Raw genomic sequence first — 14,548 nt, forward strand, 5'->3', positions numbered from 1 at the left:
AGTAGAGATAGTATTGGCTGCTCAGATCTGTTCTGGTAAACATACCTCTCTCTTGACAGACAAACTGTAATATTTATCTTGGGGCAGCAGAAGCTGTAGGGTTTTTTATTTGTTTGGGGTGTGTTCGGCGGCTGCCTGCTATGACCTCAAGCAGTCGAAAAGCGCCGGCTAGTGCTGCCTTTGTGAGGCCATAGCCGCCAAGTGAGCGGGCACTCCAGGGTTATGGCGTCTGCTTCCCTGATGGTGCTGAGCGTTGTGGTGTGGGTAACGCAGCTTGGGTAGCTTCATGCTGAGAGGAAGCGAAGGGATGAGAGAAGGACACTTGTTTGCTGGTCCAAAGAACTTTTATTCCCCCATGCGTGGTGGGATGCTCTCTGGACTGAATGCAGTGCAAATGCCACCAGACAAAGAACTTGCAACAGATTAAGTAGGGGGTGGGCGGACAGGGGTGGAAACCTGCCTCGCCCTATAGGGACAAACAACAGGGGCGTGACATGGATTATAACAACCTATAGGAACATAACAGAGGTGGGTACAGTGTTCTGGGACAAATAGAAGTGCAAAGGTGGGGTGATTGATGCAGAACTTTTATGAAGAAGCAGGGAGTGGTTACAAGATTGACACTCTGGCAAGGAGTGAGCATACCTTGACTGACAGAACCCAATAAGGAGAAAACTGGGAGAAGTGAGAAGATTGACAGGTCTGAGTGGCAGGAACTCTCCTGTAAACAACTTGGAGCAAACCACTGTGAGGGAAAATAGGGGCGTGCAAGGAACAAACCTAACTAACGTTAATAAAATCCCTGACTAAATCAACCCAACCTACAACAGGTGTGTTTTTTAGATAGAAAGGTCATCTCAGAAGTTCCATCTGAAGACAACAAGAACAAAAACATAACAAGAGATGAGGCAGCAGGAAAAATAAATTCACTTAGGAAAAATAAAAGCCTCTTTCTTTGGGGAAAATTTAGGATTTCTTTGAGTGGAGACAAAGATAAATAATTTACGATTATGGCTAGGTTAAAAATATAAAACTATTTTCCACTAATCTTACGTATATTGGTATTACTTGCAGAAGGTATGCATATATACATATGTCCTCTCATCTTACCAACTGAAGAAATTGAAAAGACATATAAAAATATAACATAATTTTTGCTTACTTCATGTATAAAGATAGTAACATTAATAAGTAAGGAAAACATTTTCACGAAACTGTGTTTGTCACATAATACAAAAAAAATAGATGGATTCTGTTCTTTTTACTTTTAAGACAGTATAGGGAATTTTCCATGAGGTTTATTTTGTTTGGTATGTTGAGTCTTGATAACATTAGAGTAATGAGTACAAGATTTAGCACAAAGGATGTGCATTGCAGAATATTGTGGTCTAATGTTCAGCATGCATATACAAATGTATCTTGTGAAGAAGAAACTGTAATTTGCCATGGCGTAGGTTATATTCATGTTGAAAATATATATGAATATTTAAATAGAACATTCAAAGCAGATCATGGGAAAATTATTCAGCAACCTGTGGCTGAATGTTGTAGAAATAATATTGCTATAATCTTTTATGTCCTCTCATGCATTTGAAGTGGATGCACGGTCTTTGTTTATAAACCCCTTTACGAGATGCATCATCTTGGGAAGAAAGATTTTCACTGCTTAGTCAAGTACCATTGTCAGCAAAGGGCTGAAGGCAAATAGTATAGTGGTTTGTGGATTACTCAGGTTCTCTTTTAGTAAGTGTCAGTAATTGAACAACTGTTTCCTATGCATACTAAAGTTCAGCCAAAAGGATTTGTCAAGCAAATCAGCCAACAGAATATTTCCATAGCAGAATTCTCAAGGCAAGAAAAACTCAAGTGAACTGTGCTGGATGCTAAATGTTGAGAAAAACATTGGAATAATCTAATCATTATTATACAAATTGGAGGGGGGAAAAAACCCTGGTATTGTAATAGACAAATTATGAATGAAAGTGAAACAGCTTATTTTTTCTGTCAAGCTTTTTTAGCATAGATTTAATGGCTTTTAAGAAAAAAAATGTAAATTTTTAACATAGAGTAAAAAAACTTTTAAGCTGTTGAAGAGGCAATAATACCAATTCACAAAAATCTTTATTTACCTAGAAGTATATTTCTTTGTTCATAGTTTTATGTGCAGTAAATAAGGCCTACTTCTGTAACACCACAATCAATGTATGTAACTGAATTTGCAGTGCAATAACTTTTTTAATGTCTATGACTATTCCAAAATATGAAAGATGCACCTCAATTAATTTATAGTTATCAACCAATCAAATGGGGCACAATCAATTTAAAATATGTTAGAAATTAAGGGTCTAATACCAAATTACTTCCAGGATGAAAAATCAAGGTGGACCATGGATAGAGGGAATTTAGCAATGGTAAAACCAGCAGAGTCACTAGTTCAATAAAATGAATGTGAAAGTGAAGGCACAGATTCATCCCAGTCTTCCAAAATGCGTGTTAAGTCTGTGGAGTGGTAAAATAAAATTGAAAATTTTATTTGGTACATTCATACTAAGAGGTTTTGCTATGAATCTGAGAAAATTAACTTCAAGTGAAATAGCTGTCAAGCTATGCTGCAAAGGATAATAGAGATGATTTTTTTTAGAGAAGGTGCATGTAATTATTATTTATGTGACATCACAGAAATGCAGTAGTTACAACAGTTGCCAGATGAAATCCCCAGATCAAATAAGGAAACTAATTTATAGTCCAAGCTTTACTTCCAGTAATAAGAGTTGCTGAAACTCTGGTGGAACAGACCAGAGTTGTCATAAAAGAAAATACAACCCCAAAGAAACCTTTGTTCCACCAGAAGGTCAAGGGAGCAATAAACTGAGGTAGTTTTATTGTCTTTGGGTAGTTTTGGGATTTTTTAATCTTTTTGTTTGTTTGTTTGTTTTGTTGTTGCATCCCGGGTTTGGATTCAGATTAGGGGTTCTGATCTTTGTTAGTTTGCCGGTTCTGTGTACCCTCGTGCATCCCCCATGTTTTCCCCCCCACCACGGTGGCTAACTCCAGGCTGCCTGCCATTGGAACTTCCCCCTGTCACTCTTGTAACCACTCCCTGCCAACTCCTGGGGATTCCGTGCCTGTCACCCCATTCCTACGGTCCCACTCGCCCCGAAGCCCTGTGTCCACCCCTGCCATGTTTCCACTGGTCACTGTATTACACGTCATCGCCACAGCATCTGTATTCATTGAGTGGGAGGACTCCCCGTCTTCCCTGTCCCACCCCTGTATCATTCTGCTCCACCTGGGTCCCGGGGCCACTTTCGTTCACGCGAGGTTGGGAACGGACTGCAGCTTCTACATCGTGGCTGTTGCGGCCAATAAAGCATCCAGCTGCCATGTGGATGGATTTGGATGTTTTCCCTGCCTCTTCGTTTCCTCCCTCACGTTGACGGCAACACGCGGCCAGCCCACCCCAGAGGGCGGCAGCAGAAGCGCTCAGAAGTAGCAGTAAGTGCTGGCCCCAATGAGAAGCCAAGGAGCCCAAGCCGGGCACTCAGGAGCTGACTGGGGCCGAGAAAAATAAGACATTGCCACTTTTTGTCTTCAGATTCCTATTTGCTTTATTCTGAGGGAGGGGTTTTTGGTTGGCTGGGGTTTTTAATGTTTTTATTCATGTTTGCCAAGACATATTCATTTGAACAGACCTCTCTCTTCCATGCCCTAAATTTTTATTTTTACTCCATTGTTTGACTGATAGCTGCATCTATATTATTCAAAATTAATGCAGGCAATGCATTAAACACTTCCTGTGTAAAAAGTTCCTGACAATAAATTATAATCTTCTTGTATGTTTTAAATACTCACATATTCATCAGATTAAGAATATCTGCTTTGTTGAGACAAAAACAAACAAGTAAATAAACAAAATTATATGGCTACTAATTAAGCCCATGCACTTAAAAATTCAAACAAATAATTATTTTTCTTTAACTTAAAGACAGTTGTTTTGCTATTAAAAAAACCCCATGAATTATTATAAAATACTCTAGACCAAAATAATATATTAAATCAATTATAATTAACAAAATTATAATTCAGAAGTAACACTTTAGAAATAACTTGGAAAGTTATAGTTCTACAGTCATAGGAAAATGAAATGCAGAACTGATCAAAGCATCATTAAATATAAACAATAAAAAACTCATGGTAGTAAAGGTTGTTTTTTAGAATTTAATATTAGTATTGTGTTATACCTCTGTTTAAACACTTACAGTAACAGTTCCCTTAGCAGTGACTTTAAACAGTATTTGTTGTTCTGAAATTGGATTTATTTTGTATTTTCAAATTGTGTCTACAGTCACCAAACTCAGTCCTGTCATCAAACACATAAGTACCTATACCATGAGAAACCCCAAGTCTCTTGATCCATGACTAGTCGATAAAAAGACCTCCCAAGAGACTGTGGCATGTTTGGAATAACAGACAAAGCAAGATAATGTAGCTCATCTCGAATAGTGCTGTATATGTAAATATTCTACAGAGAGGAAGTTGAACTGATCTCTAGAATTTAAGGTATGTAAAGTGTTTTCATATATTAAAAAAATAGTGAATTCTTTTATGCAACCAACACGCACAATTAAAATATTCAGCATTTCAGGACCCTTTGGCTAGATTTTTATTTTTAGAAATAAAAAGTACTTTCAGCAAGTACTTAGCTTTCAGTAGCCTCACTATGACCTTCCTATGGACATCCTTTTTTTTTTTTTTTTTTTTTTTGTGGATGTGTTTGAATACTTGAGTTTAAATAAATGCATTACAAACTTGATTGGAATAAGGAGAATGAAGAGGTCACAGTGAGGGATAAGGATATGAAGTTGTTTGTAAATATTTGCAGTGCATGCATTTAGAAAACAATCTCAAAGTAGATCCTAGAGGCATAATAAAGAAAATGGGATAAAAATGAGCAGTGAAAAAAAGTGAATAGTAAGGTAAAGTCTCCAAGAAAACTGTGTTCTATTACTCTGTTGAACAACAGAATAAATTCTCTAGAAATTGAGGAATTTTGCAGCACTTGAGTCAGTTAAAGTGAGACTGGACAAAATACTTGCGTGATAATTTGGTGAAGAAACTTACTAGGTGACCTAATGAATCTTTCCCCTTTTCTAATATTTGTCTTTATGGAAGGATAATCATTATGAATTCCTATGTATCATTTTTATTATATTGCTCTAAATTAATGGGAGTGTATTATTGACAACATACATATTTTATTTATTTCGCTAAATAATACTAATTTATCTTAAGTGTGAAGTATTTTTTTCTAACAATGTCAGCAATATTCTGTTGCATCTGTATTTGTGTTCTATTTGATTATGCAAGATGGAGGGACTCTTTAACCCAAGAAAGTTAAGAAGGTAATAACAAAGGCATATGCATCAATCAACACTGTATGGGAATTAAATATTCTGCTAGTCAGTAAGACAAACACTATGAATTATTTTAGGATTAAACAACTATTATTTTTCTGCTCAGCTTCTTCATTATTATAATGTGAAAAACAGATGAAGCTGTATCAATTAATACATCTAGAACAATTTTTATAACTATGTTTAACAGATATACATATATATTATTGTTTGCAAAACTGGTGCATGCACATGTGTGCCCAGTACCAGTTTGGAATATACAGGTAATTGTTTCTATAGTTTCTTTTCAGTACTAATGAGATTGCTTGTTTCTATCTTGTCAGAATTAATTTTTAAGGCCTTTAAAAAAGTGCTGTGAAACACAATGACATGGAGCTAAACAAGTCATTCTTTTACATGTGAAATAGCTGTGAAGTACATAGTACAACATGCGGTACCTCACACTCAAGACTATATGAGATTTACCTGCTTTTCTATCACAATGCCTTTTTATAGATAGATTTTTTTTAAACAAAAGCAATAAAAGTGTGGGTTTATTTCTTTTCTTTATTTCTTTTTTCCTTTAAGCCTGACATTTCTATATAGTTATCATCTGAAAAATAGTTTGAAATATCATAGCACATGATTTTTATTGATCAGGTTGTTTATCTTAGCTATTTTTAATGACCGGACTGCAAACTGGGTTTTACTGCAATTCACTGTTATTGGCTCGAGTGTTTTTGTAAGAGTGTAGTGGGTCTCTTGAGATTAAGAACAGTATAGAACTGGGAGTGAAGGATAGCCTGTATTTATATTAGTCTTTGTGGGTGTTGCAGCTTAATGATCCTGCTCTTTACCAACAACTTGTATTAATGAAGTCAAAAGCAAGGTTCTCACTGCCTTTGTAAGTCAGGGTATTTATTAGGCTCTGAACATTTAGAGCATAATACTTCTCTAAGCACAGGGTTTACTTCAGCCTCTGTGGCATGTGGTAAGCAGTCATATGCTTACTACCTTTTGGCTTTCAAAACTACACTGAATAGTGAATAGACTATTACCCATCCTGCTCAAGTAGGGCCATCTAGAGTCAGTTGCCCAGGACCATGTCCATATGGGTTTTGAATGTTTCCACAGGAGTTCTCACAGTTTCTCTGGACAACTTGTGCCAACATTTAGTCATCCTCAAAGTAAAAAAAAAAATGTTTACTGATGTTTGCATGGAACCTCCTGTGTTTCAGCTTGTGCCCATTGCCTCTGATCATGTCACTTGGGACCACTGGACACATCTTCTCTGCATCCTTCATTCAGGTATTTATACACATTCATAAGATACCCTGTGAGTGTTCACTTCTCTAGGCTGAACAGTCCAAGCTGTCTGACTTCCCTCATATGTGAGGTGCTTCAGTCCCTCAATCATCCTTGTCATCCTTTGTTGGACTGTTTCCAGTATGTGCATGTTTGTGCTGAGGAACCCAGAAGAGCTGGGCACACACAACACTCCAGGCGTGAACTCACCAGTGTTGCATAAAAAAAAGAAGGAACACACAACTCCAACAGCAGGTAGTACTTTTGTAAAGTAGCCAAGAGTAACATTAGCCTTCCTTCTGGCAAGGGCATAGTGCTGGCTCAGGTGGAACTTTGTGCCCGCCAGGATAACCATATCCCTTTGGATGGCCCCTAGCATATATGGCATTGCTCTCATGTGCATGATTTTGTATTTCTTCTTGTTGAACTTCATGAAATTCCTTTTGGAGCACACTTATTCCCTCTGCTTATTCTTTGTTCTCCTTTCTTATGCCTTCTCTTTTTATATTGTTACAAGTCCTGCACAAGGGCAAATCATAAAAACAAGCAAACAGTAGTGGAAAATTATAATTTCAGCTATATCAGAAGGTACCCAGATTGAGCATAAGTTGATACAGATGTAGGTAAAGATAAAGCATGATGCTCTTGAAAAGCCTTAGAGAGGTCTGAAATGGAAAGAACCAGTAAAAGTTGTACTGAAATTCTGTGGAAGAGATGAAGGAAGTTAATAACTGGGTAATTGCGGCATCACGTTGTTTTCCCCAGTCCCGCGCCGCTCCGGGGTGCCTAAAAAGCACAGTTTCTCCTCGGGACCAGGGTGCCGCTTGCTCCCGGGCGCCGCTTCCACAACGCACTGGTCAGAGCTTGCTGGGTTCTGTCACCCGCGCGAGAGTCAAGACAAAGAGGTGAAGGAATTGACCACTCCGTCCGCGTGGGAGGCTGGGGAGATTTTATTTGCCGCGGGGAGCTGTGACGGAGATGCCGCAGCTCACTCCCCTGCACCCACGTGGACGAAAATGGCCACGAACAAAGGAAGGCATAGGGTATTATAGGGGGTGGTCTGAGGGAGGCAGAAGCCCCCCCCTTGCCCAATGGGGGCAGGCTACGAGGGATTGACGTGGATCGGGGTAACAACAGGGACGTGACAGGGGCGGACCGGGGTCTGGGGCGAATGGGGTTGCGGGAACGGGGTGACAGACACTGAACTCTCCGGAGGGGACAGGGGAGTGGTTACAGGACTGGCAGGGTGAGCTCCAAAGGTAAGAGACCCGGAGCCAACCACCGTGGGGAGGGGAAACATGGGGGGGGTGCATGGAGGTACACAGAACCAGCTAACTAACACACAACAGAACCCCTAATCTGAACCCAAACCCGGGGTGCAACAGGTAATGTTCTGTTGGAGAAGAATACACTGTACTCCGAATGTTCAGTAAATAACAGCTTGCTCCATCTTCCTTTATCAGTAGTACTAGTTGTTTTCCTTTCACTAGGACAACATGCAGAAGTGGAAGAATATCTCAGCAAAAATGACCTTTTCTCACTCTATTGTTGCTTTGGAAAATAACAAAGAAAAAATGTAGAAAAGAGGATTATAGGGGCCTAAATTCTAGTATACAGATATGAACATCTGTATAAAAAAAGCCAACATATACAAATACCTTCACCATGTTTGAGGCACATGGTTATAGATTGAGTCTATTTTTTTATTTCAATATTTGTGGCCTATCTTATAATTTGAGTTATTAGTTTCAAATACAATGGTTAGTGTCCTAAATCTTAATATTCTCCAAAGAATTAAGCATATAAGGCATGTTGCTAAAACATGAACCACTGCTTTTTTAATCTCTGAGATTATTTTGATAGAAACAGGTTTCAGATGGCTTTTCTCATTCTCTGTTGCAGGTAGAGTTATATTTTAGTTCTTATTAAATCTTTTAGGAATTCTTTTGTTGAAATGCTAACAAAATAAAAAAAGCCACATGAGATAGACTGCAAATTCGACTAAGTTAAAACCTTAAGTAGCTTCTTTCTGAATTTTCATAATTTCTTTTTATTTTAAATTGCTTTTTATAAAATTAGGCATTTTAAGTGAATGGATTTTATAGTGCCAGAATATCTTTTAGTCCATAGACAAGCTCCTGAATAGGAAGAAATATGGAATTTCAGGAACTGTTCAGTTAATCCACTTTTAAAATTACCTAGACAGGCCAGCACTTCCTCAGAAAGTAACTCAGTGTACAAGAGACACTTGTGCTAAAATATATAAGATTTATGTAGTGTACCACCATCATAGAGGCCTGTTTCCAAAAAGAAAACAGCTGAGAAAAGCAAGCTACCTTTATTTATAGGCTAAACCATAATTTTTCATTATACAAGCAGTATCTTGCAATTTATCAGAATATTAGTCTCACATTTATTATTTTAATAATTCCATATATTTACCAGAATTATTTATGTACACAGGCTACATTTGTCAAAGGTCCAAGGAGTTGTCAAATCGGTCTGCAATTCAGCTTGGTCAGCTCTTCAAAGAAAAAGAAAAAAAAATAAAGAGGGAAGGAAGGAAGGAAGGAAGGAAGGAAGGAAGGAAGGAAGGAAGGAAGGAAGGAAGGAAGGAAGGAAGGAAGGAAGGAAGGAAGGAAGGAAGGAAGGAAGGAAGGAAGGAAGGAAGGAAGGAAGGAAGGAAGGAAGGAAGGAAGGAAGGAAGGAAGGAAGGAAGGAAGGAAGGAAGGAAGGAAGGAAGGAAGGAAGGAAGGAAGGAAGGAAGGAAGGAAGGAAGGAAGGAAGGAAGGAAGGAAGGAAGGAAGGAAGGAAGGAAGGAAGGAAGGAAGGAAGGAAGGAAGGAAGGAAGGAAGGAAGGAAGGAAGGAAGGAAGGAAGGAAGGAAGGAAGGAAGGAAGGAAGGAAGGAAGGAAGGAAGGAAGGAAGGAAGGAAGGAAGGAAGGAAGGAAGGAAGGAAGGAAGCCATCCTGATCTATATGCAGATAAAGAAATCAACTCTTTCCCTTTTCCTCAGCAGTTTTTTTTTTTTTTGCTTTCACTTTCCAATTCTCAATATACCAAAAAAAAAAAAAATTCTTCTCTTATACCCCTAATTATCAAGAGGTAATTAAGACCAGGTAATTAAGAGCAAAATAAGAGGGCAAAACAAAAAATACAATAAATAAATAAAAATGTGATGGTAGAGCTATTCATTATGTTTAAAATATATGGCATAAAAGGAGGAAAGTGATAATAGGTAAGAGAAATATGAGTTCTGTATGAGCTCTACATTACAAAAACTGTGAAATTTAGAATGCCAAGTGTTTGAGCAATAATTCACCTATAACAGTGTATCTCAGTGAACACAAATGAGCAACACAGGAATGCAGAAAAGTGAACTTATGTTCTCTAACATCTTTCACTTGAAATCTAATAGTAATTTCTAAAACATAGCCCCAGATTAAAATGGAAAATTGGGAAATTGTGAATCACATAAAAAGAAATCTGATGTGAAAATTCATGACAATGCACATTCAAGAATTTAGAATTCCTTTCGCATGGAAATTAAATATGCCACATTGTTTGCGCCAATGGAAAAACAAGACAATGAGGGGATTTTCTTTTTTTCCCCAATAAGGAGACAATGGGACAAATGCAGTAGTCTTCACAGAGATTTTTACACAAGTGGAACAACTCTATCAGTCAAGGATATTATTTAAGGATAATTCTTACTATTGTCTACACTTGAATTACATGTCATCCTGAAAACTGCTCTGACTGAATGTCTGAAAGGCATCTGAGAAGGATTTTGAGAGATGAAGTTTTGAAATGAAGTATGACAATTCAATCTGTGATGTGTGATTCAGATTTTACTGGAATTTGAGCTGGAATGTTACAGCTCAAATCTATATTCAAAATAATGCAAATTGATGTGACTGAAGTATTATAATTTCCTGGAGAATTTCTGGCATCCTTTCTTGCATAGAACACAGCATGCCCTACCTTACCTGTTATTCAGATTTTTTTTAAGCTACACTCCTTTTCACTAAAAATTTAAGTACCACTTTGAAGGAATTTTGAAGATATTGCTTTGTTTTTCTTCACTTGTGTGACACGAGGTTATAAGCAACATGAAAACAGATATTTTAAAAAATAGAATTAATAATGAATTTATGCAATAATGTATAAGCTACAAAAGTTTTTTTTTAAATATGAAACCACAAGAAGAAACAACCTATAAGACAAGATGCAATTTAGATTTTAATGTATTTCTTAGACTAGTTTTTTGTTTTTTTTATTTTTGAGAATAGGTATAAAAGTATTTTTTAAAACGCAATTGATAGGAAATTAATATTTTAAGAAACAATATTTTATAAAAGTTCATAATTATTTAATTTAATTCCTATTTTAATATGTTTACAATCCTATTTAATAATTATATCCTTGGTTTGCTTGCTTTTAAAATGTCTTGCATTTAATTCCCTTGCTCTTTTTTCAGGGGCCTTCTCTTCTCAAGGCACTGACAAAGAGGTCTGGGCATTTCAAGTTCTTTAATCAGCAGTCACTGATTGGAGTCAAGTTTACTTAGCTTTGTGGTCTCAGCTTTGAATAGTCCCTTGGAGAATGCATTCCCAGACATTTTTCTTCATAAATCTATAGTTCCAAAATGGGTGCATATAGTATTTTAGGAGAAGACAATGCACTATGCATATAATTGTGACTGTATACATGCTTGTGATGTGTTGACCTTGTCTCTTAGGTTGCAATGCAAGGTGTGGCCAGACGTGTGTATTCTATTGCCATCTGTTAGAACCGGGGGGGGCAGTTATCTTCTGTTAATGGATCAGCTGTTAAGGCCAAGTGGGGCAGTTTCATTTATCTCTTCCATAACTCATCCTCCTTCAGAGGAGATATCTTCTGTTAATGGGCCATTGAGTGTCACTGCATGACTGATAAAATTAAATCATCCTATTGTGAGATGCTCCACCCAGGGGGAGGAGCCAAGCATCCCTACCTGGATATAATCTGAACTTTGGAACACCACAGTCAGCCTTCTCCCACTGAATTCCCAGAGGAAGACCAGGCCCATCTACACCACCACTGGACCTTCAGAGGAGTACTGCACCCTTCTACAGGATCACTGCTTCAGCAGAACCACATCTGTCACTCCAGGAATTTAATTTATTAATTAAATTTAGACACTATTTAATGGGACTGCTACCAACATCCTGACCAACAGGGTGTCAGGTCATATTCTGACTCTGTCAGTGTTGTTATGTATTACTGCATTTTTATTTTTGTTTGCCTTATAAAGAGCTGTTATTCCTATTCTCATATCTTTGCCTGAGAGCCCTTTAATTTCAAAATTATAATAATTCAGAGGGAGGGGGTTTACATTTTCCATTTCAAGAGAGGCTCCTGTCTTCGTTAACAGACACCTGTCTGTTCAAACCAAGATACCTTGGCAGCTTCCTGATGCCCACCCAGTCAGTCTCTCATTCCTGCCTCCCGATGGGACAAGGGAAGAAAATGAGATGAAAAAGCTTTTGGGTAGAGACAAAGACAAAGAGATTACCCGTCAATCACTCTCACAGGCAGTACAGACTCAACTTGGCGAAGGTTAATTTAATTTATTACCAATTAAAATATATTTGAATACTGAGAAACAAAGCCAAACCTAAACCACCATCCTCCTATTTGTGTGTTTTTCCAAGTTCAACTTTATTCCTTCATTTCCATTTGTCTGCTTCCACCTGACCCTTGAGGATGCAAGAGGAATAGCAAATGGTGCTGTCAGACCATAGCAGTTCCTCTCTGCTTCCTTTTTCTTATCCTTTTCCCCTCTTCTAGTGTAGATTTTCCTAATGGCCTGAAGCCCTTCAGGAGTAAACTGCTCCTGGATGGGTTCCTGGACAGTTCCTTTGGGGCGTATCGACTTGCACTGGCATGTTCCTTTCCACTGGCTGCACTGTGGATATCTGCTCCAGTGTGGTTCTCTCCACAAGCTGCAGGGAAATAGCTGCTCCACCATGGTCTCCTGAAGGAGGCTCCAGGGGAATCCTGGGTCTTGCATCTGGATCCTTCTTCTCTCAGCTTGGTTCCTCCCACCGCTTTTTAATCACTTCTCAGTGCCTGCCTCAGTGCCTCTGCCTTTTCTCCAATGTTGTCCCCTAGATGCCATAGTCTCAGCTGACATGGCTGCATCCTCTTCCAGCTTCTTATTCTCAGTCACTTGCTAGTAAAGCAGAGTGAGAAGTAAAAAAGACCTTGACTCTGTAAGCACTGTTCAGCCTTAAACAAAATATCCTCATCTTATTAACGCTCTGTTCAGGACAAATCCAAAACTTAATACCATGCAAGTTACTATGAACACAATTAACTATATGCCCCAACCAAACCAGTACATTTGGCTTGGCAGGTGTGGAGGTACATAATTTCCACTTCATACCACCTGTATTTTCCAGTCCTTATAGTTGGTGTCTTTGGGCACCTTGTCAGGACAGGTAGTCTGACAGAGCAATGCCTTGTCATCTCCTCAGCTTCTAACAATATTCAATATGCAGCTAAAAGTAGTATATAAAAAGGGTTGCAATTTTGATTCGGTGTAGAGAGGAGTTGAGACTGCAGCCCATGAAGGATTGCATTCCCTTCCCTCATTGCCAAAAGCTCTACTAGGTCCAGTATTATCATATACACTGAGCTTAAAATTCAAAAGGTTTTTCAGCAAATATGGGCCCCAAAGACACAGCATGTAAGGCAGACTGTCTGGCTTGTACAAAATTTGATTTTTCCTTTTCCCACAATTTTAGGCCTTTTTCCTCCCTATATGACACAACAGCCATAAGATCCATGTGACATGGGGAGAAATTGTGTCACATAATCCAGAATTCCAACAAAGTTTGTGGTTTTCTTTTTTATTCAGGAATAATACAATAGTTTATTTAGCCACTTCATGCAACTTATCAGGGTATCTGACATAATTTCTGTAGTGGGCCCTTGCATTATCTTTTGAGATAATATCTAATAATTTTTTGAGATTGATCACCCACCTATGTTTTTCATGATGTCTAAAATATTGCTATGTGTTTCTCTGACTTCCTGCTCAGTGAGACCAGTAGTGACAGTAAGATCTATGTAATGGAAAAAATTACAATCTGGAGAGATGTTGTTATTCTCCAGATACTGTGCCACTAGCCCTTGAGAGATAGGTAGGGCTATGCAAAAGCCCCTGAGTCAGGACAGTGTAAGTATATTGTAGTCCTTCCCAAGAAAAGTCAAATTGTTTCTGGGATTCTGCAGTACTGGATATGCTAAAGAAAGCATGAGCTGTATCAGTCACAGCATGCCATGTAGCAGCTTCTCTCTCAATATATTTGAATAGTGGTAATACATTTGAGACAAGTGTAGCCAGGGGAGAGGCTGCTTTATTTATTAGGTGGTAATCCACCATTATGTATGAACCACATGGCTTTTTTATGGGTCAAATAGGACGGTTAAGGGGAGAGTGATGTGGCAGGTAATACTCATCTCCAACAATACTTTAACTGAGTGATTCTCCCATGGTAACTGATACTGTTTCAAGGCTACTTGGTTTGGAGGTGGCAGTAAAACTTCCGGTGCGCTAAAGTACGTAACCCACCTAAATTACCTGAATTTCTAAGGAATATTTTCCACCTAAGGTAAAGAAGGTTTTACACACCAAAATTTTATCCTCCGTGATTTAACTAGGAACTTGAGACATGCTCACTCAGGCAACAAAAGTTTTCTTAGATGTAGGATTAGGTGTATTTTATGGGATGGCTCTTCAGAACCACCAAATGAGTGTTTCTACAATGCAACTGTGCAGGTGTCGCAGTGCGCTGTATTGTG

General features: G+C 38.3%; 1 long non-coding RNA gene across 1 annotated transcript; it reads left to right on the forward strand.

The window, feature by feature from the left end:
- Nucleotides 1-268: 268 nt before the first annotated feature.
- Nucleotides 269-11,305, forward strand: LOC128784348 (uncharacterized). Its single transcript, XR_008429447.1, has 4 exons — nucleotides 269-528; nucleotides 6,632-6,701; nucleotides 6,841-6,953; nucleotides 11,178-11,305. It is a non-coding gene; the product is annotated as an uncharacterized LOC128784348 (long non-coding RNA).
- Nucleotides 11,306-14,548: the final 3,243 nt, after the last annotated feature.

This window comes from Vidua chalybeata, chromosome 2 (genome assembly GCF_026979565.1).
Source record: "Vidua chalybeata isolate OUT-0048 chromosome 2, bVidCha1 merged haplotype, whole genome shotgun sequence".
Lineage (NCBI taxonomy): Eukaryota > Metazoa > Chordata > Aves > Passeriformes > Viduidae > Vidua > Vidua chalybeata.